Here is a 25,588-nt window from a genome sequence, read left to right as displayed (position 1 = left end):
AATGCTAGGTCAGGGGGTATGAGTAGGTCAGCTTAGTATATAACGACAAGGAGTTCTCCAAAGTAGTTATAACAATTTAAACTACCATTATCTACTAAAGTTCCAATTTCACTAATCTTATATTTGGTATTTTCAAGGTATTTTATTTGCTTGTTTCAATTTTAGTCATTCCAGTGGGTAGCAGTGGATTCTCAAAATGATTATTAGTTGTATTGCTCTGATGACTAATGATGTTGAAGATCTTACAGGCTTATTAGCTGTGTGTCCTATTATAAAAATACTTCCTGGATTTTTGCTGATTTTTAATTGGATTGTCTACAATTTTCTTTTTGCTGTTTTGGATTTCTTAGTATGTTCTGTATACAAGTGCTTTGTTGGACATACATATTGCAAAAGAGTCACCCTCTTTGTGGTTTGCCTTTTCAGATTCTTATTGATTTTTTAATAAAATTCTATTTATCAATATTTCCTTTATGGTGCTTCAGAGCTTTCTTGTGCTCTATTGAAGAACTCTTTGCCTATCCCAAATTAAGAGTTTTTCTTACATTTTCTTCTAGAAGTTCTATTGATTTCTGATTAACAAGTAGATCTACAACTAGTATGGAATTTATTTGGGGGTGTGAGGTTTTCTTCCTCCCCGCTCCCCATGTGGATGTCCATTTGACCCTGCACCTTTTATTTAAAAGATCATTCTTTATGAATTACATTGCAGTGGAAAGTTTGTCATACATTAGGAAAATTTGTTTGATCAATACCACACTATACTGTGTACTTTATAAAACTTAATATAAGGTCATGTAACTTCTCAAGCTTTGGTCTTACTCTTCTTCAAGACTGCACTATTCTTCTCTTAGTCTTTGCATTTTAATATATATTTTAGAATATATTTGACAATTTCTACAAAACTGCCTGTTGAGATTTTGATTGTAAATGTAGTGACTCTATAGAGTAATTTGGAAAAAACTGTTTATCTTTGTAATAGTGAGCGATCCTATCCTTGAATACAGAATAGCCTTCCATTTATTTCAGTTTTATAGATTTCAGTGTAAAAATATTTCACTTCTTTGGTAAGATTTATTCCTAGATATTTGGTATTTATTGAAGACATTGTGAGTAATATATTTAAAGTGTTTAAATCTTATTTAAATTTTAAATGAATAAAAATATAAAAATCATTTCAATTTTTTGTTGGCATATTGAAAAACTATTTTAATTAATTAACTTTATTGAGGTATTACTTACATAATATAAAGTGTACCATTTTATACCATGACATGTAACAAAAGAGTTCCATATTCTTATCAGTATTTGGTATTATCAGTCTTCTAAATTTTAACCATTATAGTGGGTGGGTAATGGTATTAATTTGATTTTAATTTTTTATTTCCCAGATGAATGTAGATGTTCAATATCTTTTCATGAGCTTATTGGCCATTTGTATATCTTCTGTTGTAAATTGTCTAAGTTTTTTGCCCATTTTTTTTATTATTATGTTATGTTAATCACCATACATTACATCATTAGTTTTTGATGTAGTGTTCCATGATTCATTATTTGCCTATAACACCCAGTGCTCCATGCAGTACGTGCCCTCTTTCATACCCATCACGAGGGTAACCCATCCCCTACCCCTCTCCCCTCTAGAACCCTCAGTTTGTTTCTCAGAGTCCATAGTCTCTCATGGTTTGTCTACCCCTCCCATTCCCCCCCTTCATTTTTGCCCATTTTTTTTAAAATTGGAGTTCTATTATTATTTCTTTTATTATATACATGCATGAACACATAGACACACACATATCGCTAAATTCACTTATTTGTAGTAGGTTTTTTAGTTGATTCTTCTAAAATTTTATATGTATGAAACCACTGAAACAAAAAAAAGGACAAAAATTTGTACAATTTTTTTCTTGCCATATTACATTAGCTAGTATGTCTAGTATATTGCTGAATAAAAGCAGTGAGAATATTTACCTTCCTTTTTTCCTAGATATTAGGGAGAAAGCATTCACTCTATTAGCATTATATATAACTTTAGTTATAGGAATCTTATAAATGTCATTTATCAGGTTTAAGAAGTTCTTTTCTAGTCATAGTTTACTGAGTTTTGCTTAATTTTTAAACAAGTGGGTGTTATCAAATACTATTTTCTACATAGGACATAACCTGGAATTTTCTCTTTTATTCTTTTAATATGATTGATATTTAAATGTTGAATCAACTTTGAATTCCTGCAATAAACTCTTCATGGTAATAATGTTTTATCCTTTCTATATATTGCTGGACTCAATTTACTAAAATTTAGCAAGTACACTTGCATCCATAGTCAGGGATATTGATCTGTATTTTTCCCTTCTGTAATGTCTGTTTTGATATTAGTATCAGAGAAATTCTGTTCTCATAAAATGAATTGTGACATATTTTCTCCTCTTTGATTTTCTAAAAGAGTTAATGTATGATTGAGATTAAACTTTCCTGAAGTGTTTGATAGAATTCACCATTGAAACTTTTTGGGCCCAGAGTTTTGTTTTGTTTTATTTTTTTATAAAAAGGTTTTTTTTTTTTTTTTTTAAAGATTTTATTTAGGGTGCCTGGGTGGCTCAGTTGGTTAAGCGACTGCCTTCGGCTCAGGTCATGATCCTGGAGTCCCTGGATCGAGTCCCGCATCGGGCTCCCTGCTCCTTGGGAGCCTGCTTCTCCCTCTGACCCTCCTCCCTCCTCCTTATTTACTTGTTCTATCCATATTGACAGATGGGAGTTGAAATCTCCAACTGTAATAATGAATTTGTCTATTTCTTCCTTCAGTTTTATCAGTTATTATGCCAATACTTTAAGCTCCTTTATGAGGCAGATATGTATATTATATTGATGTATCTTTTTGATGAGATATGAAATAGCCCTCTTTATCTCTGTTACTAATCTTATCTAAAAGCCTGTATTTTCTGATATTAATAGTCTCTTCACCTTTTTTATAATCCATGTAAGTATGGTATATCTTTTCCCAAATTTTATTTTTAACAAATCTGCATCTTTATATTTAAAGATTTGTTTCTTTAGGCAGCATATAGTTGGGTCTTGCTTTTTATCCAGCCTATTTCTGCTTTTTTTTTTTTTAAGATTTTATTTATTTATTTATTTGAGAGAGAGAGAGAGAGAAACAGCATGAGAGGGGTTAGGGTCAGAGGGAGAAGAAGGCTCTCCGATGAGCTGGGAGCCCGATGTGGGACTCGATCCCAGGACTCCAGGATCATGACCCAAGCTGAAGGCAGACGCTCAATGACTGAGCCACCCAGGCGCCCCCTATTTCTGCTTTTTAATTGGAGAGTTTACCTTTTACATTTTATATAATTTAACAGTACAGCTATTATTTTGTAACATGCTATCTATTTATTCTGGTTTTTGTGCCTTTTTTTCTCTTTCCCTGTCTTTTTGATTGTGTATTTTTCAAAATCCCAGTTTACCTCCTCTTTTGGATTATTGGTTTATTTCTTTGGTGTTGTTTTTTTCTCTTGGTTGACCTAAGCTTAGTTGAGAATATACGTTAGTTACTTCTCACAGTAAATACCTTCAAATAATATTATTTCTCTTCACTAGTAATGTAAGGACCCTCAGTCATTTCATCTTCCCATTTTGTACACTGTATTTTAGGTCTTTTTACTTCTACATATTTACAAAATACCTTTGCTTCTACTTTTGTTTCAATAATATTTAAATTTTGTAACACTTTTAAAAAAGCTTTAAAATTTTCTATTTCAGCATTTTTTAATTATACGTTCTGGATTTGAGTTTCCACCTTATTTTATTTTCATTCTTCCTGAAGAGCTAACTCTAATATTTTTTTTCTAGTGCAGATTTACTGGCAATAAATTCTCTCAGTTCTTGCTTTTTCTATAACATTCTTTAATTCTCTTTAAATCTTGAAAATTATTTCAAAATTCCAAATATAGACTTGTAGGTTGACAGCTTTGATTTTTTTTTTTTTTTTTTTTTGAGGAGTGCGGGTTACAAATGTCATTCTCCTGTCTTTCAATGTGCATTTGTTTCTGATGAGACATTTTTAGCCATTCTAATTTTTATTCCCCTATATGTAATATATTTCTTTCTCTTACAACTTTCAAGATTTTCTCTTCATCATTATTGGTTTTTTTCTCCTTCAAATTATTATTGTATCTGTGAATTGTCTGGACTTTCTAAGTGCACAATCCTGTGCAAAAATGACAGCGTTGGGGCACCTGGGTGGCTCAGTCATTAAGCGTCTGCCTTGGGCTCAGGTCATGATCTCAGGGTCCTGCATCAGGCTCCCTGCTCAGCGGGGAGCCTGCTTCTCCCTCTTCCACTCCCCCTGCTTGTATTCTCTCTCTCACTGTGTCTCCTCTGTCCAATAAATAAAATCTGGAAAAAAAAAATGACAACTTTGCTTCTTACTTTATTTTATCTTTTTTCTTAGTTTACTGCACTGGATAGGATCTCATTATGATGTTGAAGTGAATGGTAATAATTAGCATCTTTGTCTCATTTCTAACTTGGAGAGAAAAGATGTGGATCAGGAGCCCACTAGAGAACACAGAGTCATGTGGTCAAGATATGGCTAACTATTTGTAAGGAACAACCAAGTTAGGTTTTTTTCTTCATTAAAAAAAACCCAGCAACTGGGGCGCCTGGGTGGCTTAGTCATTAAGCGTCTGCCTTGGGCTCAGGTCGTGATCCCAGGGTCCTGGGATCGAGCCCCGCATTGGGCTCCCTGCTCCGCGGGAAGCCTGCTTCTCCCTCTCCCACTCCCCCTGCTTGTGTTCCCTCTCTCACTGTGTCTCTCTCTGTCAAATAAATAAATAAAATCTTTAAAAAAAAAAAAAAACAGCAACAACTAGGTATACTATTCTTATAATAGACTTTGGGCAATGCAGACACCTTAATTTATATATCAACTATAATTACCTATATTAGACTAGAAAGGTCACAGAGTAATCATATAGTCCAACAGTCTCATAAAATGCTGACATCGCCTCTCCAATGTCTCCTAAATTGATACGAAAGCTTCACTTAAGCATTTCCAGAGATAAAAAGCTCCATTTTATTTTTGAAACTTTTTGTTACAAAAGCATACATTAAATAATTCCAAAATCTACATGTGTCTTCCCTTATTCAAGTAGGTAGGTTTTCCTAGGCACTCCTTCTACCACATGTATCCCTTACAATTAGGTTACTTGAGCAAAAGAATAGGAGTGAGGGGTTGGGGGAGAAAGCAGTGGCAAACACAAAATAGAATTTTAGGTCTCCCTCAAATAAATTTCTGGGTAGGTGGCCTAAAGAAGCTTCCCAGACTCTGCCCCATGCCATTTTTGCTGAGAGTCCACCGACAAAACTTACCCACCTGGCCCTAGCTAACCGCGCAGGAGCTTAAGAGCTGTTGTAGGCATTTCTTTTGTAGTACCCTTCAGCTGACAATCACTGCTCAGGACTCCAGGGAGCCACGGCTATGGTAGCACATCTCTTCCTCCTACTGCTGTTCGTACTGTTCCTGCCACTGTTTTCCAACCCCTCTCTCTGCCATGGCTGCTAAATACCTCTGGCGTCTACTGCCCCACGATTTCTGTTTACTACCTTTTCTCTCTGCAGCTCTGTGTCGATCGTCTGCAATACCTCTCCTTCTACACCTTAGATTAAAACCCTCCCAGAAAGTGGATTTTGACTGTTTTGTGTAATTACTGCATAAGGTAGAGCGTCCCAACGGGGCACAGCTGTCAGGCTAATTCATACCCCAGTATCCTGGCCAGCCAGAGAGGGCTACTTACAGTTTGAATTCAAATTCAAATCTTTCCAGACCATAAAAATTGCTCTTGTATTCTATGTGAACTACAAAGGGCTATTGAAAAGGACATGTAGCATGGGATTTGTTTAGTTTTCTAGACCACAGGTAATCTTCCTAATAGATTTTGCATAGAAAATTGGAAAGAAAAAGACACTAATTTCAGCCTGTTAAAAGTCACTGGCCAGATGTTGTAAACAAAACAAAACAAAACAAAAACCCCACTAATGAAAGGTCTCCGTGGAGATTTAAAATCTTTATATTCAACCTAATGCTCTTAAAGAGAATATCACGTTTCATTGACATACAAGGCATTTGAGTTAAATTAAAAGGTTTGAAAATATCCTTCTTGGAATTGAAGTCTAAAGGACAGGTTTTGAAGTTTACCTACTTTCCTAGAAGACTTTTACTTCTTTCTGCCATAAACTGAGTAATTTTTTTCAATTTGACTTGATGCCACTCAACCTTCTAAATTAGGCCTATAGTTGGATGTTCAGTTCAGGTGAAGTTGAATCAAGAGTCACTCTTTGTTCAGGTATAAGAAGCAAGCAGCTAAACTAGAAATTGATTTAAAAGGCAAAAATAAAAGTTCTTTTTGTTCAGAATTCAAGGGGAGGGAAAAGACAAAGTAATTAAATATTTCAATTGGTAGGCTTCCCAAAAATCGGTGGTCAGTTGTTTTCCTTGTACTTGACTCAAGAAATAATCTATCTGGGAGAAACTAAATTTAAGAAGAAGCAATACATTTAACTTCTTTTAAACAGACCTGACATAGTTATAACCTTATCTCCACAAGTAATTCAACATTTTCTTTTTCCATTTTTTTCTAAAACCAACTAATTTGCAGTTACAGTGTTCATTCTGACCGATTGCCTGCAAAAACTCACTTCTTGGTTATTCATAGCAAAATGATTCCTTTCCCCACGCCCATCTGATTCTGATGTGATGAGGTAACTTGAACAGTTGTGTGCGTAACTCATTTTCTTCACTGCTGGAAAAACATGAGTTGCTTGGGGGGAGGGGGAAATGCTTTTATAAAAGCACAACCCTCAGCCTGCTGCAAGTTCACATTTTAAAGAAAAATGAAACAAAATTTGAGTTTTCTCCCTCCTTTTGTTCATCTTCATTTTATAGAAAAGGAAGATAATTGCCATAGTAAATGTCGGTTTAGAAGACTGCTATATCTGTACAGGAATTTGGGAGAAAATATATTAGACTATAAACATTAAAAAAAATTACAAAGGCTGTAAGGCTGCAGGAGGTAGAGAACTTGAAGCCAAAATCAGAGAAACAGCAAATTTCGAGAGAACTTCTAACAGAGACTAAAGCATTGCTTGGGTGACTTACATATAGGCAGGCAGGTTCTGCTAATGTGTTAAACATATTTTTTCCTGGGCGCCTGGGTGGCTCAGTTGGCTAAGCGACTGCCTTCGGCTCAGGTCATGATCCTGGAGTCCCAGGATCGAGTCCCGCGTTGGGCTCCCTGCTTGGCAGGGAGTCTGCTTCTCCCTCTGACCCTTCTCCCTCTCATGCTCTCTGTCTCTCATTCTCTCTCTCTCTCAAATAAATAAATAAAATCTTTAAAAAATAATAAAATAAAATAAATAAAATAAAAATATTTTTTCCTGGTTTCCGTATTGTTCCTTTTCCTCGACCCCACAATGAGCCACACGATAGAAAAAAATGACAGTAATTAGGATATTCAATAGGAATTACCTGAGCTGACAACTCCCACGGGGCAGGTGGCAAATGCCAGGGCAAAAGCCAGAAAATGACATGGGCCTCTGCATAGGTAATTGACACCTTTGTGCGAGGCCTCTGCTGATCTCATTGAGCGAAAAATCCCTGAAAACCCAGGAGGGTGTTTTACACGTGAAAGTCCATGTTTGTTTCCGTGAACACTTATCTTTCTGTCTGTGAACCATTATCCCCCCTATACTTCTTACCTCACACTTCTGTCCCGTTACCCACCTGCTTGCTTATTTTACTTTGGCCTTTTTTCTCACTTCACTGACTATTCTTCTAGTCCTTTTATGTAGCTCACTATCTTAGGTTATCCCTCCTGCCTGTGTACTCTGTGCTCCATTAATGTTTCAATGCTTACAAGTAATACGAGGAGGAGTGTCCTCCGACTGACCAAGTAATCGAATTTGGTATCTCTTATCTCCCCTGAGTAAATGATATGTGCAATCGCCCCCTAACATTGATGGAGTTAACGTGCTTCCCAAATCAAGAGGGGTGAGCCCAGTCAGCTGCACCTGAGGACTCCACCTGTTCACAAATTCTGAAAAAATTAAAAGTTAGAAGAGAGATCTTTGCGAAATGTATGTATCAGAAAGGGCCAAGCGAAATTTAAGTGTTGGTTTGTCTTCTTCTTGAAACAAAACAAAAAAGCAGAAAGCTATATGTCCACTGGAGTCATTTAGTCTAATGGAACAACTACTCTTCAGCTACACTCGGTAATCAACGGCACAAAAATACTAGCGAAACCTTCATAAGACAGTGGGATCTTAAAGAAAAATTGCTATATTTTTTAAAAAATTGCTATGCTATTGTTGCTCTCAATAAATTTTAAGTTTACTTTGCAACTCCAAATGTTCAAATTTTGGTTTAGGATATGACACATGAAAAGGCTTCCTACAAAATATGTACAACTTCCATACTGTGGGCCATGACAATAACTTACTACAACACTGTCACTTACATATATATTTATTGCTCATTATTGCTTAACTCTGGTTTAAGAGGATTTTCCATAGCTTTGTCTCCCCAGTATAACCTTCTACCTTTGTATAGTTTATTTTGCCAAGAAGTAACACAGGAATTACAGGCAGAGATGCTAAAATAAAAGTTATATCAAGCCAAGATATCCCCAAGCCTCTTTTCTTTTTTCAAAACAAAACCTTGCCACTACCTCTACTAAAAAGTTGGAAGAAGAGATGATAAAAAGGTATGGAAAATAAATGTGTAGAACTTCAGACCAAGGCACAGCCTCAGTGTAGAGAACTTTTATTCACACTTGCCGTGTAAACACTCTCCAGGAACCTCGGTGGTCAGGATTATGCATGTTAAGTAAGGAAATGGCACAGACAATAATCCGAGTGGCTAACTGGAAACAAATGAGGTTGACCAGAGTCACGAGGAAATCAAAATCAGAGCCTTGACAGTGTCAGAATATATCCTAATAAAACCATAGTTCCCAACTGTGTTTCCAAAACCAATGGTGAGCCACAGATATAATTAAATATTCTGTGGGGGAGGAGAGGAAAGCATACCATGGCCAAAGAAACTGGGGAACACTGGGTGAAATAGATCTCTTTACTGGAGAACTTCTCTGCACCGTTAGTATATAAGTCCATTTTGAACCACGAGAGATAAAAATGCAACCCTTTCCAAACTATTTGGACTGTAAAACCCTCTGATCACGGAAAACATTATTAACACTGCCCAGAACACCACTGTCCCAAAGAATGGCTTGGAAAATACTATCTGTGAAGTTTAAGAGTCCTTGATATCAATATCTTTATTGAACATGATGGCTCTTTATCAAAATGATGAATTAATATAAGGAGCAGCTACATATATAAAACCTAATTTAATCATCACTTTCCAGAAAGTACAATCAAATAAACAATCAACAAATTTATTATGCGCAAGCACTCTGTAATAGATGATCACTGCTTAAATTTCATACCAATTTTAGAAATGCATATTGCGCTTTGGGGGAAATTTTGCAATTTCTTTCCATGTGCTTGTTTTCATAATGAAATGTAATATGAACAATCAATGCATTAATTGTAAAGTATTTCCCTCTTAATCTTTTTATCTCCTCTATTGTTTACAGAGTATTTTGGAGATTTTCTCAGTTCAGTAAATAGGTAGAGTGGCTCAAAATGAAAAGATTGTTTTGTGTCCAAATATTTATTAAGAAGTCACTCAGATTATTGTCTGTACCATAGCTGGCGATCGAAAAGTCACCTGTGAGTACCAAGGAGTTTTTCTCACTTTTGATAGTTAGAGTGACTCCTTCCTGCATTTTTCCTACTTTACTGGTGTCCAGTCTGAAAACTCAGGGTCTCTTTCAGATGTAGATAGAGACCCTTTACAAGCAGTGAAATTGTTGACGCAGCTTACTTTTACACAATAAAGCCTACATATAACATGTGTCATCCTCTAACGCTCATGCTAATCCAAAATAAATAGAAATCATACATGAACTGAAATCTGGCCTGTTCCTTGAAGCATAGCTCCATGGGAAGGCAGTGTTTTAAGATATTTACATTTAAAAGAAAGGAAATAATTCTTTTACCTTGAAAAACATAGATAATTTTAGAAGGTTTGGAGACAGTTAAGTTTTATCCAAAGCAAAAATGTCCACATAGCTTAATGTTCTCGTTATCTTTAAAAAAAAAAAAAAAGATTTTTAATTCAATAATCATTTGCTTATATCTGCAACTTTCTTTAAGGCTAAATAAACGAGGAAGCCATCTTGTTTTCCACATCACTGGCTCTAGCAGGCTATAGAAGATCACCATGACAACAGGAGCTGGTCTGCCTAGTGTGAAGACGACAGTGTAGGCCTCATTTCCTAAATGCATGTTTCCACTAAAGTTGAATCACCAATTAAAAGACTCCTTTCTGTCCTTGGGGGCTTCAGAGATGCAAATGGTATTGTGAAGGCTGGCTGGTCAGCTGCTGTACCTAGTAACTCCTCCTGATTATCTAAAAATAAAATGACTCTTGTTTAAAAAGATGGAAAGTATTTTTGAATTACACAGAATAGGAGTTAATACTTAAAATCAAAAAAGATTTGCTTGAAATTGTGAACTACTATCCTTGTTGTAAGTTGTGATCACTCCTTAAATCCCTGAAAAAAAGACAATTCTGAGTGGGTTTTTAAGTATCTTATTACGATATTATTAGATACACAAAAATGTTGTTTGTTAATGCTTTGTCAATCACTATGTGAATAGCAAACATAGACTTAATAACAAAAATTAATATTCTTCAAAAGATATGAAAAAGTGTGGTGATTACAGAAAAGTAAAATTTAAATTTTATCCTGATGATATTCCTTAAGAATACCTTATAATTTAAGGCAAGACATTAAAATAATTTTTTAAAGACCCAGGTTCATAAAAGAGAATTTTCTTGACATTAAACACTCAGAAGGCAAACATCTTTAATGGGTTTTGATTTTTAAGAAAAGAAATGTATGTCTATTTTAGTGGGTCAATAAACTAAACAGCTTAATGGAAGTACTTTTGAATAAATACAGTAATTTTAAACATAGAGATCAGTATTACTCTTTGTACACAATGATAGATGATAACTGAAGCTTGTCACCTACTTCTCTAACGTATATTAGCCTCTGAATTTCCATTTTCTGTACCAACTTGATGAATAGATATTTCAGTTTTGACATTTTACAGTCCTTATTTACAAATGAAATGCTAAAAATATCCAAATTGTGTTACTCAGTATATTTCTGATTTTTATAGTAAGAAAAGGAGGATATAAGAAATTAAACACAACTAATTTTCAGGTAAAATTACACATTCCCATTAACAGTCATGTGATAAAGATATATGTTATTAAATGGAGCTACTTAGGAATTAATGTGCACAAAATTAACAATACACACTAGCCAATTTTCTGTAAAGTGTGTTTGTATATTTAACTGTTTCTTTGTATAGCTAATTAAATGTTTGTTGCAAAGTCTCATGGGAAGCTCATTTGCATGTACCTTGTTATAATGGCTAAACACTTTCTCACTAAGTATCGCCTGATGAATAGATATTTCACAAATGCCTGGCAGAGACACAGCAACAAACTATGGACACATGTCATTATTACTGTAGTTCATCAGACAACTCTCCATGGTTCTCTCTGCATAATTGGACTCATTTAGGAATCACTCATTCGCTTTCGAGTGCTAACCAGTGTAGCATTGCATTATAATTTTAAAAGTTTAATTAAAGTAAAAATTTGTTCAGCTTTTTTTTTTTACTTACTTATTTGAATATGTATACATACTTGAATGTGAGTTCACACACAACTCTGATTTTTGAGAGAAAATGTCACAACAGAAATTAAATTGGCAAATGCAGATATAAACTGAAATAAGAATGAGCAACAAAGATATTAACACTGTATCTTCTCCACATGAGACAATCCACATAAATAAAATGACCAAGGATGGTAGGTTTCACAAAGCATCAATTTCCTTCTAGTTTTTTCTCTAGAATGAAATAACTTAGAGTGACCTCAAAAGAACAGTAGGTAACTTGTGAGTTACTTTTTCTAAGAGACTCACAAGGTAGACTGGTGTGGTATGAACTAACATTGCTTAGTTTTGCAGTCATGTGACATTATAAGAGCAGAAGTCATTATGCCTTCTTCCACTTCCTATCAGTAATTGGTGTACTGATTAATAAGCCTTTAACACTTTCAATTAAATATTTTGCAATCCAAATATTGTTTTGCTATTTCTTTCACATATTTCTAACTTCTTGAAATATCTATATTTACAGATGTTCTCAACATCTCCCAATATAGCATCATCTATAAATTTAATTGAGTCCTTTTTTAATCCCTTCTTGTAGAGCATTAAAAAGTGTAGCAAATTAAACCCCAACGAACTCCTAATAGACCCCACATTGTCTTGTCATGCAAAACACTTTACCTCACAAAGCACCAAAATTAACAATAATATTTTAAATAATGCAGGAATTATGCTGGTATCCCATTTCTGCCAAAAGGAACAACCCTGAACATTTCTTGCTGGGAGATTACTAAAACTTGTAACAGTTATGGCAGCCATAACTTTGATACATGAATGCATTATATTAAATCAACTGGGCTAAAATTACTAAAGACACTTGAATCAACAGGTTTATATGGATTTGTGTAAAGCTATTTTGTATGTACATATGTGAATGAATGTGTATATCAATGTAGAAGCTCAACCATTCAGAGGAACAGACTGGGGAATGAAATCTAGGGAGATGAATTAAGGGGCACTTTGGCTTTTTTTTGGTATAATTTTTTTTTCAATTTTTTACAGTGAGCACGACTTACTTGAGTATTTAAAATTTAAACCTATTTATATATGTATTATGGAATGTACCTGCATGATCTGTCTTTACCCCCCAGATGTGGCACTTAGAATCAAGTAACATGAAGTCACTGAAAGAAGGAGGTGGCTTTTGCTAGTTCAGGCAAATTATCATTTTAAAACATCACATTTTGTGCTCCAGTCTATCAACAAATTTATCTTGAGAACATATTTCATGGGAGACATTTTGCTAGGTGGTACAGGGAATGCAGAGCTCATTTATCAAGAGGCAGTGTGGTTTCGTGGTTAAGATGAAAAGCTTTGACTTTAACAGGTACTAGCTCTGTGGCCTTAAGCAGATTCATTGACTTCTCTGAGCATCTATGTCTCCCACTCACAAATGAGTATCATCATAATACCTGTTTCATAGGATAGTCGTGAGGATTAAATGAGGTGGTTTTTGTAATTTTTGTAAAACCCTAAGAATAGTGCCCAGCGCTAAGTAAGAGCACTCTAAATGTAGTATTTACTTTCATTAATGAATTCAATACAAAGCTATTGGGAGATGGTGCCAGGTGTCTTACATACTTTTAGAATAAGGAGAGTTGTAGGCCAGTGCTGTAGACTGAATATTTGTGCCCTCCCGAAAGTCATATGCTAATACCGAATCCTCAGCAGGATGGTATTTAGAGTTGGGGACTGTGCTTAGGCCCTGAGGTGCAGCACTTATATGGGATTAGGGCCCTTCTAAAAGAGATCCCAAGCGCTCTCTTGCACTTTCCTCCACGTGAGGACACAGAGAGAAGACAGCCATCCAAAAGAGAAGAAGCAAGCCTAACCAGACATTAAGTCTGCAGGCACCATTATCTTGAACTTCCCAGCCTCTTGAACAGTGAGAAATAAATTTCTACTGTTTACAAGCCACCCAGTCTGTAATATTCTGTTATAGCAGTCAGAACGCACTAAAGATGGCAAGCCAATAAACATATAAAATATAATAAATAGGGGGGCGGAGCAAGATGGCGGAGGAGTAGGAGACCTGGATTTCGTCTCCTCTCAGGAATTCAGCTGGATAGGGATCAAACCATTCTGAACACCTACAAACTCAACAGGAGATCAAAGAAAAGAATAGCAACAACTCTCTCATCAGAAAAGCGGCCACTTTCTGGAAGGTAGGATGTGCGGAGAAGGGAATCCGAGGCGATATTCGGGAGGCTAGACGGCAGGGGAGGGGCCTCCGTCGGCCGCTTCTGGCAAGTGATAGAACCACGGAGCACAAAACTGGAACTTTTAAAAGTCTGCTCTGCTGAGGGACGTCACTCTGGTGGCTAAGCGGGGGGTGGAACCCTACGGAACAGTGTGGTCTCAGGACCCTCGGGGTCACAGAAAGACCGGGGGTGCCTGAGTGCGGCAGAGCTCCCAGGTAACGGAGCAGGGAAGCCGGCTGCAGAGGCGGAGCCCAGGCGCGGGCTCTCAGCTCGGGGTGGCCATAAACCGTGATCCGCGGCCCAGTCGGGCCCCTGCTCCTCCAGCAGGGACCCAACAAGCAGCAGATTCGGGGAGACTCACCTTCCTCCCCCGGGAGGGGCCGCGCGGGAAAACACCGCAGGGATCTGCTGGGTTTGGAGACTGCACCGGGTCGGGTGCCAGAGACAGAGGCGCGCGGTCACAGGCCAGGCGAGCATGGGGTGCGGCCGGAGACCGGGGAGACGGGAGTGACTGGCGGCTTTTCTCTGGGGGCTCACTGGGGAGCGGGGCCCGAGTTCTCGGCTCCTCCGGGGGGGAGATTGGGAGGCCGCCATTTTCACTCTCCGCCTCCAACGCTGTACGGAAAGCTCGCAGGGAACAAAAGCCCCGGAGAGCAAACCCGAGCAGATTATTTAGCCGGGAGGGGGCAAGGGCGGGGCAATTCCGCCTCCGGCAGAGACATTTGGCAACCACGGCAACAGGCCCCTCCCCAGAAAATCAGCGAGAACAGCCAGCCAAGTTTACCGATCAATGAGAACGGCAGAACTCCAGCGCTAGGGGATTACTGCACATAGAACTCATGGCTTTTTTACCATGATTGTTTAGTCTTTCAAAGTTAATTTTTTTTAACTGTCTTTTTGTCTTATTATTTCTTTTTGAATTTTTCTTTTTCCCTTTTTCAACCAACATCTTATCAATCCCTTTTAAAAAAAAAAAAAAACATTTTTATTTTTCATTTTTAGAGTCATATTCTATCCCTTCATAGTAGTTACCCATATTTTTGGCTTATATATATAAGTTGTTCTCTCTTTAAATTTTGAGATAGTTTCTTCTAACAGATTAAAATATACCCTAAATCTCTAGTATATGGTGTTTTCTATTCCCCTGCCTGATCACATCCTCTCCCTTTTTTTTTTCTTTTTCTTTTTTCTTTTTTAAATCCTCTTCTTTCTTTTTTCAAACAACTTCTTACCAATTCCTTTATAAAATTTTTTATAATTTCCATTTTTATAGTCATATTCCATCCCTTCATCATATCAACCCTTATTTTTGTACATATATAAGTTTTTCTTTCTTTAAAATTTTGGGAGGCACTTTCTTCTAAAAGACCAAAATACACCCCAAATCTAGTGTGTGGCACTGATCTATATACCATATAGATCATATTTGATCACATTCTGGTTTTTCTTTTGTTGTTGTTGTTTTGTTTTGTTTGTTTTTGTTTTTATCTTTATCTTTTTCTTTTTCTTTTTTTTCTTTTTCTTTTTTCTCTCTTTCCCTTTCTTATCCCACTGCTTCAGGTCTTTTCTGATTTGTTTAAAGTATATTTTCTGGGGACATGGTTACTCTGCTAGCATTTTGTTCTCTCATTAATCTATTCTCCTCTGCACAAAATGACGAGACGGAAAAAATCACCTCAACAAAAAGAACAAGAGGTAGTACCGACTGCCAGGGACCTAATCAATACGGACATTATACGATGTCAGATCTAGAGTTCAGAATCATCACTTTAAAGATACTAGCTGGGCTTGAAAAAAATATGGAAGTTATTAGAGAAACCCTTTCTGGAGAAGTAAAAGAGCTAAAATCCAACCAAGTAGAAATCAAAAAGGCTATTAATGAGGTGCAATCAAAAATGGGGGCGCTAAGTGCTAGAATAAATGAGGCAGAAGAGAGAATCAGTAATATAGAAGATGAAATGATGGAAAATAAAGAAGCTGAGAAAAAGAGAGATAAACAACTACTGGATCACGAGGGCAGAATTCGAGAGATAAGCGATACCATAAGACGAAACAACATTAGAATAATTGGGATCCCAGAAGAAGAAGAAAGAGAGAGAGGGCCAGAAGGTATAATGGAGCAAATTATAGCAAAAAACTTCCCTAATTTGGGGAAAGAAACAGGCATCAAAATCCAGGAAGCACAGAGAACCCCTCTCAAAATCAATAAAAATAGGTCAACTCCCCGACATCTAATAGTAAAACTTACGAGTCTCATAGACAAAGAGAAAATCCTGAAAGCAGCTCGGGAGAAGAGATATGTAACCTACAATGGTAGAAACATTAGATTGGCAACAGACCTATCCACAGAGACCTGGCAGGCCAGAAAGGACCGGCAGGATATATTCAGAGCACTAAATGAGAAAAATATGCAGCCAAGAATACTCTATCCAGCTAGGCTGTCATTGAAAATTGAAGGAGAGATAAAAAGCTTCCAGGACAAACAAAAACTAAAGGAATTTGCAAACACAAAACCATCCCTACAGGAAATCTTGAAAGGGGTCCTCTAAGCAAAGAGAGAGCCTAAAAGCAACATAGACCAGAAAGGAACACAGACATTATACGGTAACAGTCACCTTACAGGCAATACAATGGCACTAAATTCCTATCTTTCAATAGTTACCGTGAATGTAAATGGGCTAAATGCCCCAATCAAAAGACACAGGCTAACAGACTGGATTAAAAAACAAGACCCATCGATATGCTGTCTGCAAGAGACTCATTTTAGAACCAAAGACACCCCCAGATTGAAAGTGAGGGGGTGGAAAACCATTTACCATGCTAATGGACACCAAAAGAAAGCTGGGGTGGCAATCCTTATATCAGACAAATTAGATTTTAAACCAAAGACTGTAATAAGAGATGAGGAAGGACACTATATCATACTTAAAGGATCTATCCAACAAGAAGATTTAACAATTGTAAATATCTATGCCCCTAACATGGGAGCAGCCAATTATATAAGACAATTAATAACAAAAGCAAAGAAACACATCGACAACAATACAATAATAGTGGGGGACTTTAACATCCCCCTCACTGAAATGGACAGATCGTCTAAGCAAAAGATCAACAAGGAAATAAAGACTTTAAATGACACACTGGACCAAATGGACTTCACAGACATATTCAGAACATTCCACCCCAAAGCAACAGAATACACATTCTTCTCTAGTGCCCATGGAACATTCTCCAGAATAGATCACATCCTAGGTCATAAATCAGGTCTCAACCGGTACCAAAAGATTGGGATCATTCCCTGCCTATTTTCGGACCACAATGCTTTGAAACTAGAACTCAATCACAAGAGGAAAGTCGGAAAGAACTCAAATACATGGAGGCTAAAGAGCATCCTACTGAAGAATGAATGGGTCAACCAGGAAATTAAAGAAGAATTTAAAAAATACATGGAATCCAATGAAAATGAAAACACAACTATTCAAAATCTTTGGGATGCAGCAAAGGCAGTCCTAAGAGGAAAGTATATAGCAATACAAGCCTTTCTCAAGAAACAAGAAAGGTCTCAAGTACACAACCTAACCCTCCACCTAAAGGAGCTGGAGAAAGAACAGCAAATAAAGCTTAAACCCAGCAGGAGAAGAGAAATCATAAAGATCAGAGCAGAAATCAATGAAATAGAAACTAAAAGAACAGTAGAACAGATCAACGAAACTAGGAGCTGGTTCTTTGAAAGAATTAACAAGACTGATAAACCCCTGGCCAGACTTATCAAAAAGAGAAGAGAAATGACCCAAATCAACAAAATCATGAATGAAAGAGGAGAGATCACAACCAACACCAAAGAAATACAAACAATTATAAGAACATATTATGAGCAACTCTATGGCAGCAAATTAGATAACCTGGAAGAGATGGATGCATTCCTAGAGATGTATCAACTACCAAAACTGAACCAGGATGAAAAAGAAAACCTGAACAGACCTATAACCACTAAGGAAATTGAAGCAGTCATCAAAAATCTCCCAAAAAACAAAAGCCCAGGGCCAGATGGCTTCCCAGGGGAATTCTACCAAACATTTCAAGAAGAATTAATACCTATTCTTCTGAAACTATTCCAAAAAATAGAAACGGAAGGAAAACTTCCAAACTCATTTTATGAGGCCAGCATTACCTTGATCCCAAAACCAGACAAAGACCCCATCAAAAAGGAGAATTACAGACCAATATCCCTGATGAACATGGATGCAAAAATTCTCACCAAAATACTAGCCAATAGGATCCAACAGTACATTAAAAGGATTATTCACCATGACCAAGTGGGTTTTATCCCTGGGCTGCAAGGTTGGTTCAACATCCGCAAATCAATCAATGTGATACAATACATTAACAAAAGAAAGAACAAGAATCATATGATCCTCTCAATAGATGCAGAAAAAGCTTTTGACAAAGTACAGCATCCTTTCTTGATCAAAACTCTTTAGAGTATAGGGATAGAGGGTACATACCTCAATATCATAAAAGCCATCTATGAGAAACCTACAGCAAATATTATTCTCAATGGGGAAAAACTGAGAGCTTTCCCCCTAAGGTCAGGAACGCGGCAGGGATGTCCACTATCACCACTGCTATTCAACATAGTATTGGAAGTCCTAGCCACAGCAATCAGACAACAAAAAGAAATCAAAGGCATCCAAATTGGCAAAGAAGAAGTCAAACTCTCACTCGTTGCAGATGATATGATACTTTATGTGGAAAACCCAAAAGTCTCCACCCCAAAACTGCTAGAACTCATACAGGAATTCAGTAAAGTGGCAGGATATAAAATCAATGCACAGAAGTCAGTGGCATTCCTATACACCAACAACAAGACAGAAGAAAGAGAAATTAAGGAGTCGATCCCATTTACAATTGCACCCCAAACCATAAGATACCTAGGAATAAATCTAACCAAAGAGACAAAGGATCTGTACTCAGAAAACTATAAAATACTCATGAAAGAAATTGAGGAAGACACAAAGAAATGGAAAAACGTTCCATGCTCATGGATTGGAAGAACAAATATTGTGAAGATGTCAATGCTACCTAGAGCAATCTACACATTCAATGCAATCCCCATCAAAATACCATCCACTTTTTTCAAAGAAATGGAACAAATAATCCTAAAATTTGTATGGAACCAGAAAAGACCCCGCATAGCCAGAGGAATATTGAAAAAGAAAAGCAAAGCCGGCGGCATCACAATTCCGGACTTCAAGCTCTATTACAAAGCTGTCATCATCAAGACAGCATGGTACTGGCACAAAAACAGACACATAGATCAATGGAACAGAATAGAGAGCCCAGAAATGGACCCTCAACTCTATGGTCAACTAATCTTCAACAAAGCAGGAAAGAATGTCCAATGGAACAAAGACAGTCTCTTCAACAAATGGTGTTGGGAAAATTGGACAGCCACATGCAGAAGAATGAAACTGGACCATTTTCTTACACCACACACAAAAATAGACTCCAAATGGTTGAAAGACCTCAATGTGAGACAGGAGTCCATCCAAATCCTAAAGGAGAACACAGGCAGCAACCTCTTTGACCTCAGCCGAAGCAACTTCTTCCTAGAAACATCGCCAAAGGCAAGGGAAGCAAGGGCAAAAATGAACTATTGGGACTTCATCAAGATAAAAAGCTTTTGCAAAGCAAAGGAAACAGTCAACAAAACCAAAAGACAACCGACAGAATGGGAGAAGATATTTGCAAATGACATATCAGATAAAGGGCTAGTATCCAAAATCTATAAAGAACTGATCAAACTCAACACCCAAAGAACAAAGAATCCAATCAAGAAATGGGCAGAAGACATGAACAGACATTTTTCCAAAGAAGACATCCAAATGGCCAACAGACACATGAAAAAGTGCTCAATATCGCTCAGCATCAGGGAAATCCAAATCAAAACCTCAATGAGATACCACCTCACACCAGTCAGAATGGCTAAAATTAACAAGTCAGGAAACGACAGATGTTGGCGGGGATGCGGAGAAAGGGGAACCCTCCTACACTGTTGGTGGGAATGCAAGCTGGTGCAGCCACTCTAGAAAACTGTATGGAGGTTCCTCAAAAAGTTGAAAATAGAGCTACCATATGATCCAGCAATTGCACTACTGGGTATTTACCCCAAAGATACAAAAGTAGGGATCCGAAGGGCTACGTGCACCCCGATGTTTATAGCAGCAATGTCCACAATAGCCAAACTGTGGAAAGAGCCAAGATGTCCATCGACAGATGAATGGATAAAGAAGATGTGGTATATATATACAATGGAATATTATGCAGCCATCAAAAGGAATGAGATCTTGCCATTTGCAACGACGTGGATGGAACTGGAGGGTATTATGTTGAGTGAAATAAGTCAAACAGAGAAAGACATGTATCATATGATCTCACTGATATGAGGAATTCTTAATCGCAGGAAACAAACTGAGTGTTGTTGGAGTGGGGGGTGGGGTGGGAGGGATGGGGTGACTGGGTGATGGACACTGGGGAGGGTGTGTGCTCTGGTAAGCGCTGTGAATTGTGCAAGACTGTTGAATCTCAGATCTGTACCTCTGAAACAAATAATGCAATATATGTTAAGAAAAAAAAAAAGAAGAAGAAGAAGGTAGCGGGAGGGGAAGAATGAAGCGGGGGAAATCGGAGGGGTAGATGAACCATGAGAGACGATAGACTCTGAAAAACAAACTGAGGGTTCTAGAGGGGAGGGGGGTGGGAGGATGGGTTAGCCTGGTGGTGGGTATTGAGGAGGGCACATTCTGCATGGAGCACTGGGTGTTGTGCACAAACAATGAATCATGGAACACTTCATCTAAAACTAATGATGTAATGTATGGGGATTAACATAAGAATAAAATTTAAAAAAAGTGAAAAAAAAATAAAAAAATAAAATATAATAAATAAATTAATTAATTAATAAACAAAAGGAGCCGAATGAATTACAATAAATGATCTCTTGATGGAGTTTATGCTCTAATTAAATGGAGAAATAAACCAAGTAAGTCCTGTGATACAATCTGCTACATTATCATGATCCTCTGAGTAAAGCCATGTGGAAATAGAAACAAGTGATTAGTTGTACCTGTGAATAAAGAAAAAGTTTCAGAAAGGATATGATATCATTGCTAAAGCCTAAAATAAAAATATAAAATGCAGGCCTTGAAAATCATATTAAGCCAGGCCTTCCATACATACTTCCTCTCACCTTTACAGATGCAAGTCCAAACTCATTAGCTTTGGAATAAAATATCCTACACTGTCTGGCTCCAAATTATCTTTCCAGTTTCATCTTTTTCACTCCACCTCACCATCCTTAACAGAATTTTGTCCTCTATCCCTATCATCTTTTATCCAACAGTGGTAGGAACAGATGTGTCTTAGAATTTACAATCTCTCAGATTTTAGAAAGGCAATTTAGTATCCAACTTTAGATGATCAGAGGTCTGGGGTAACACCATATCATTAAATACATCAATGCATCTGCAATAAAGCAAAATTATTCATCTCACACCAGTTCAAGTGAGGCTCTCTTTACAACGAGGTCAAATCAGATCAGGATTAATACCAAAACAGTAAAGACAAAACTTTTAGTTTATGGAACTTTTGGGACTTTGGATTGTTGATTTCTGTCGACTAAATGTGCTATGCTCTTTTCTTCCTCTTGAAAATCTGTTACTAATGACCCTTCTGCCTTCCAAAAACTTACCTTCAAGGCCCAGCTCCGATATCATCATCTTGATGAAGGTAATCTATGACATGCATGATATGTCTCTGGGTCTCATTAGCACCTTGCCAATCTCTCTCTTTGATGATATTGTACATTAATTATTCATGAAAATGTCTGTCACTTCTTCTTAATTGAACTTTCCAGGGCAGGGATTGTATCTTACTTTTCTTAGTACCCTCTCTCCATAATATAGCATCTGTCATATGGTAGATGCTCAATATTAGTGGTGGAATAGAGTAAACTCATAACCATTCAGGAATATAAGGCAAGTATACAAGTGCACAAAAAGATCTATCCTCAAGCTTCAAGTGATAGAAGTCATATGAGTAGCTCCGACTGAAGGTTAAGAAAAGTTTCACTTCCACACCCATAGATTGAAGAGAGTATTTAGGAGATGGTAACTGAAGAAATATGCTTAGTGAAGCGGAATCCAGGCACAAAAAGCACATTAAGGAAGCGGTCCAGATGAGCTAGAGGGAAGACTCATTCTGGGAACAAATAAGAGATAAGGCTACACCTGTGGATGCAGCTAAACTGAAGAGAACTGGGATCTCTGTTGTTCTCATCCTACAGCACATCAGAGACCAGTATTTTTATGCCTCTGTACTAGACAAGTGAAAACCTAGGAGAATGAAATTGGGCAATAAATCCTCCACTGTGGTATGTTATGATTTGGCAGGAAAACAATTTATACTGACTAATAAGCAAAACAATTTTTTAGGTGGATGGTTGATGAAGGAAATCATTGCTCATTCCTGCACACTGAACCATGAAAAACAAATACAGGTAAGTTGATTTGACTGTGAGGCAGTAAAGTCAATGAAAAAGAAGTTAATAATTGTTTTCTAAAGAAAAAAAAAGGATAATTGATGGACACATTTTTAAAATGCTTTAGTATTTTATTCCAACACTAGGAAGAAAAAATATGCTTGCTAATTTGATGAAAATGCAGAAGACGATACAGAATTTCCAAACCTAGGGGAAGAGGGAATATGAGCTTTTACAAAATTTTCATTGGTGGTAGTAGTTATAGAATATTTTTTTAAGAAAAATACATGGTGTTTTGTAGGAGCACACTAATTATTAAAACTAATGTTATATATTTTATGACTTCTTTTTCCAAAATATCTTGGCTTTAATATCAGTGGTTTGCCTTTACTGAATTAAAGGTTAGTAAAAATTCTTTATTTCCAAACGGCAGCCCTGACAGCAGATACAGACGATTCTGCAGTGTGATTTTGATGAGTTCATCACAGAGATCTCTCTCACTCCAGTATCAGCCTCTGGCCTATGATGGAGACTAAATATCGGCCATGAGACAGCATGCCATTGGGTCCCACAGGATTTCCATCTACCTACTGGTTTTCCTATTTGAAAGCAAATATTCTCCAAAAGGTAATTGTTTAAATTCATATCAGCTATGATAATTTTTAGCACTTATTCATTTGTAGCCAGCTGCAAAGTTGAAGGTAGTGAGAGAGAATGTAGACACCGCATTTAGAATTAAACAAACGGTAAGTGTGTGCGTGTGTCGGGGTGGGGGAGCTGTGAAGAGGGGTTGGAGAGAGAGAAAGTTTACTGTATTTCATAAAATTAAGCACAAGTGAAAGTGCATTCCTGAAATGACAGCTCCTCTCCCTTGCAGAACCTGGGTTCACAGCAAACAAAATTGACCCTCACTTAATCATAAAATGGGATAAACTAGGAGCGTGGATCTCTTAGCCATGCCTGTTAATTCCAGTATTACCTTGCCTGATCCTTCTGGTTTTTTTGAACTGCTCTCTTTTAGAAATCATTTTAGATTCCTAGGCAACTCTTTAAGAGATTGTATTGTGGAACCACTTACTGGAAAACATATATCACATTTACAAAAAAAAAAAAAAAACGAAAACAGTAATAAACACCTTCTTTAAAGAAATTGAGATATTATTGACATAGAGCATGATATTAGTTACAGGTGCACAGAATAAGGACTTGATATTCATGTACACTGTGAATGATCACCACAATTAAGTCTGGTTAACCTCCATAACCACACAGTTACAAATGTTCTTTCTTGTGATGAGAACTTTTAAGATCTACTCTCGGGAACTTTGAAATACACCATGACTATTAACGATAGTCACCATGCTGCACATTACATCCCCATGACATTTATTTTATAACTGGGTGAATATGGTCAAAAGGTACAAACCTCCAGTAATAAATATCTATAAATATATGTTTATGTTAAATCAGAGGAGGTGGTTTCCATCCTTAAGCAAAAGCCACAGTACTAAACTACTTAGAAGTAATAACACCAGTAAGTAAATAATCCATTAAACTCTCAGTCTTATCCATGTTAGCATGAATTTTATTCTAATTTAATCAATGTCAATTAGATATTTAGTTCCTATCAATATAACTGCTGAAATCCTTTTTGGAACCAAAAGAAATAACAAATAAATACATCTTGTTTTACTAAATTTAATTGAAGGCACACTCAGAAAAATGCCATCTATGTTTAGAGTAATAGATTGGCTGACCTCTCCAGCCACTTTCTTCCATAACCTACATAAGGCCTTGGAAGTTTTAAGGCAGAATTCACACAATTTTAAGTGCTAATGTAGTCTCATGGCCCTCCAACTCACAAATTTAGATTTTTGCTGTATTTTTTCTGTATTTATCTAGCACAATGTCATGTCACCATGGAGTCTGAATAATTTTATGATTACATAGAGATAAGCAATAACATACAGTATATGAATTTTGAGAAATGTATCTCTCTCTTTCTCTCTGAACACACACACATCCCCCCCACATGCACACCTGCAAATACATATAATTCTATTAACTCACTTCTACCCTAACTTAATCCCAACAAGAATTAATAATGAGTTATTTTAAAAATGTGAAAAAACAGAAAGATTAAAAAAAAAAGTTATGACAAAATAATGACCACCAATAAACACTAACGGGGAAACCCAGAGGATGAATGCAGGCAGGAAATCCTACCTGAGGAGTGGTGCTGTAATTGGGCCAGCTCCTAGTGCAGTTTCCTAACAGCCCAAGCAAAGGGACAAGATGATGGATTACAGGGCTATCATTTTCTACGGAAAGAAAGCACACCAGTTTATCAACAGAGGCAAACTTTCCTATCCCCGAGTTTGAAGATGAATTTGTCAAAACGCTCTTTATACAAGGGCAGTGAGCTCCATAATGTCCCCCATAGCAATTTTACAAGCAATATAAAGACGTTCCACATGGCTATTCCTTATATTGCTCTGACACTGAAGCCAAGTGCATGTTAAAAGTTGTAGTTCTGTAACGGCAGCACGAGAGGTGAAGCTGCGGAATGGAGAGAAAAAGGAAAAGGTGGCAGAAAGAAAGGGTACAGATATGCATGTTTCTGCAACATGGCATTAATGGAAATTTATGTTAAGCAATATTGAAAACCTGATAATTAATACTTCCTTAGAATATCTTGCTTGAATATCAGCATCTCCCTGAGCTTCTGGCAGAAGTTACATGGCAATCATTTAGGTATACTAAATTGCCAGTCATGTAACCAGACACTAAGATGGCAATTGAATGAATTATTATGTGTTTGCCATAGTAAATAGCCAAATCACATGCACATGAGGTGGTCTGCAGACACTATCTGTTTTTTGTTATTTTGCTTTGTCTTGTATTTCTCCAGAAAATGGCTTTGTATTTTGAATAAGAGCTCCGTAAAGGTGTCAAAGTTCTGCCCCACGTGCATGTGGCTT

This window comes from Mirounga leonina, unplaced genomic scaffold (genome assembly GCF_011800145.1).
Source record: "Mirounga leonina isolate KUSES-001 unplaced genomic scaffold, KU_Mleo_1.0 Mir_53, whole genome shotgun sequence".
NCBI classification, from domain to species: Eukaryota; Metazoa; Chordata; class Mammalia; order Carnivora; family Phocidae; genus Mirounga; species Mirounga leonina.
This window is presented reverse-complemented; position numbering follows the sequence as displayed.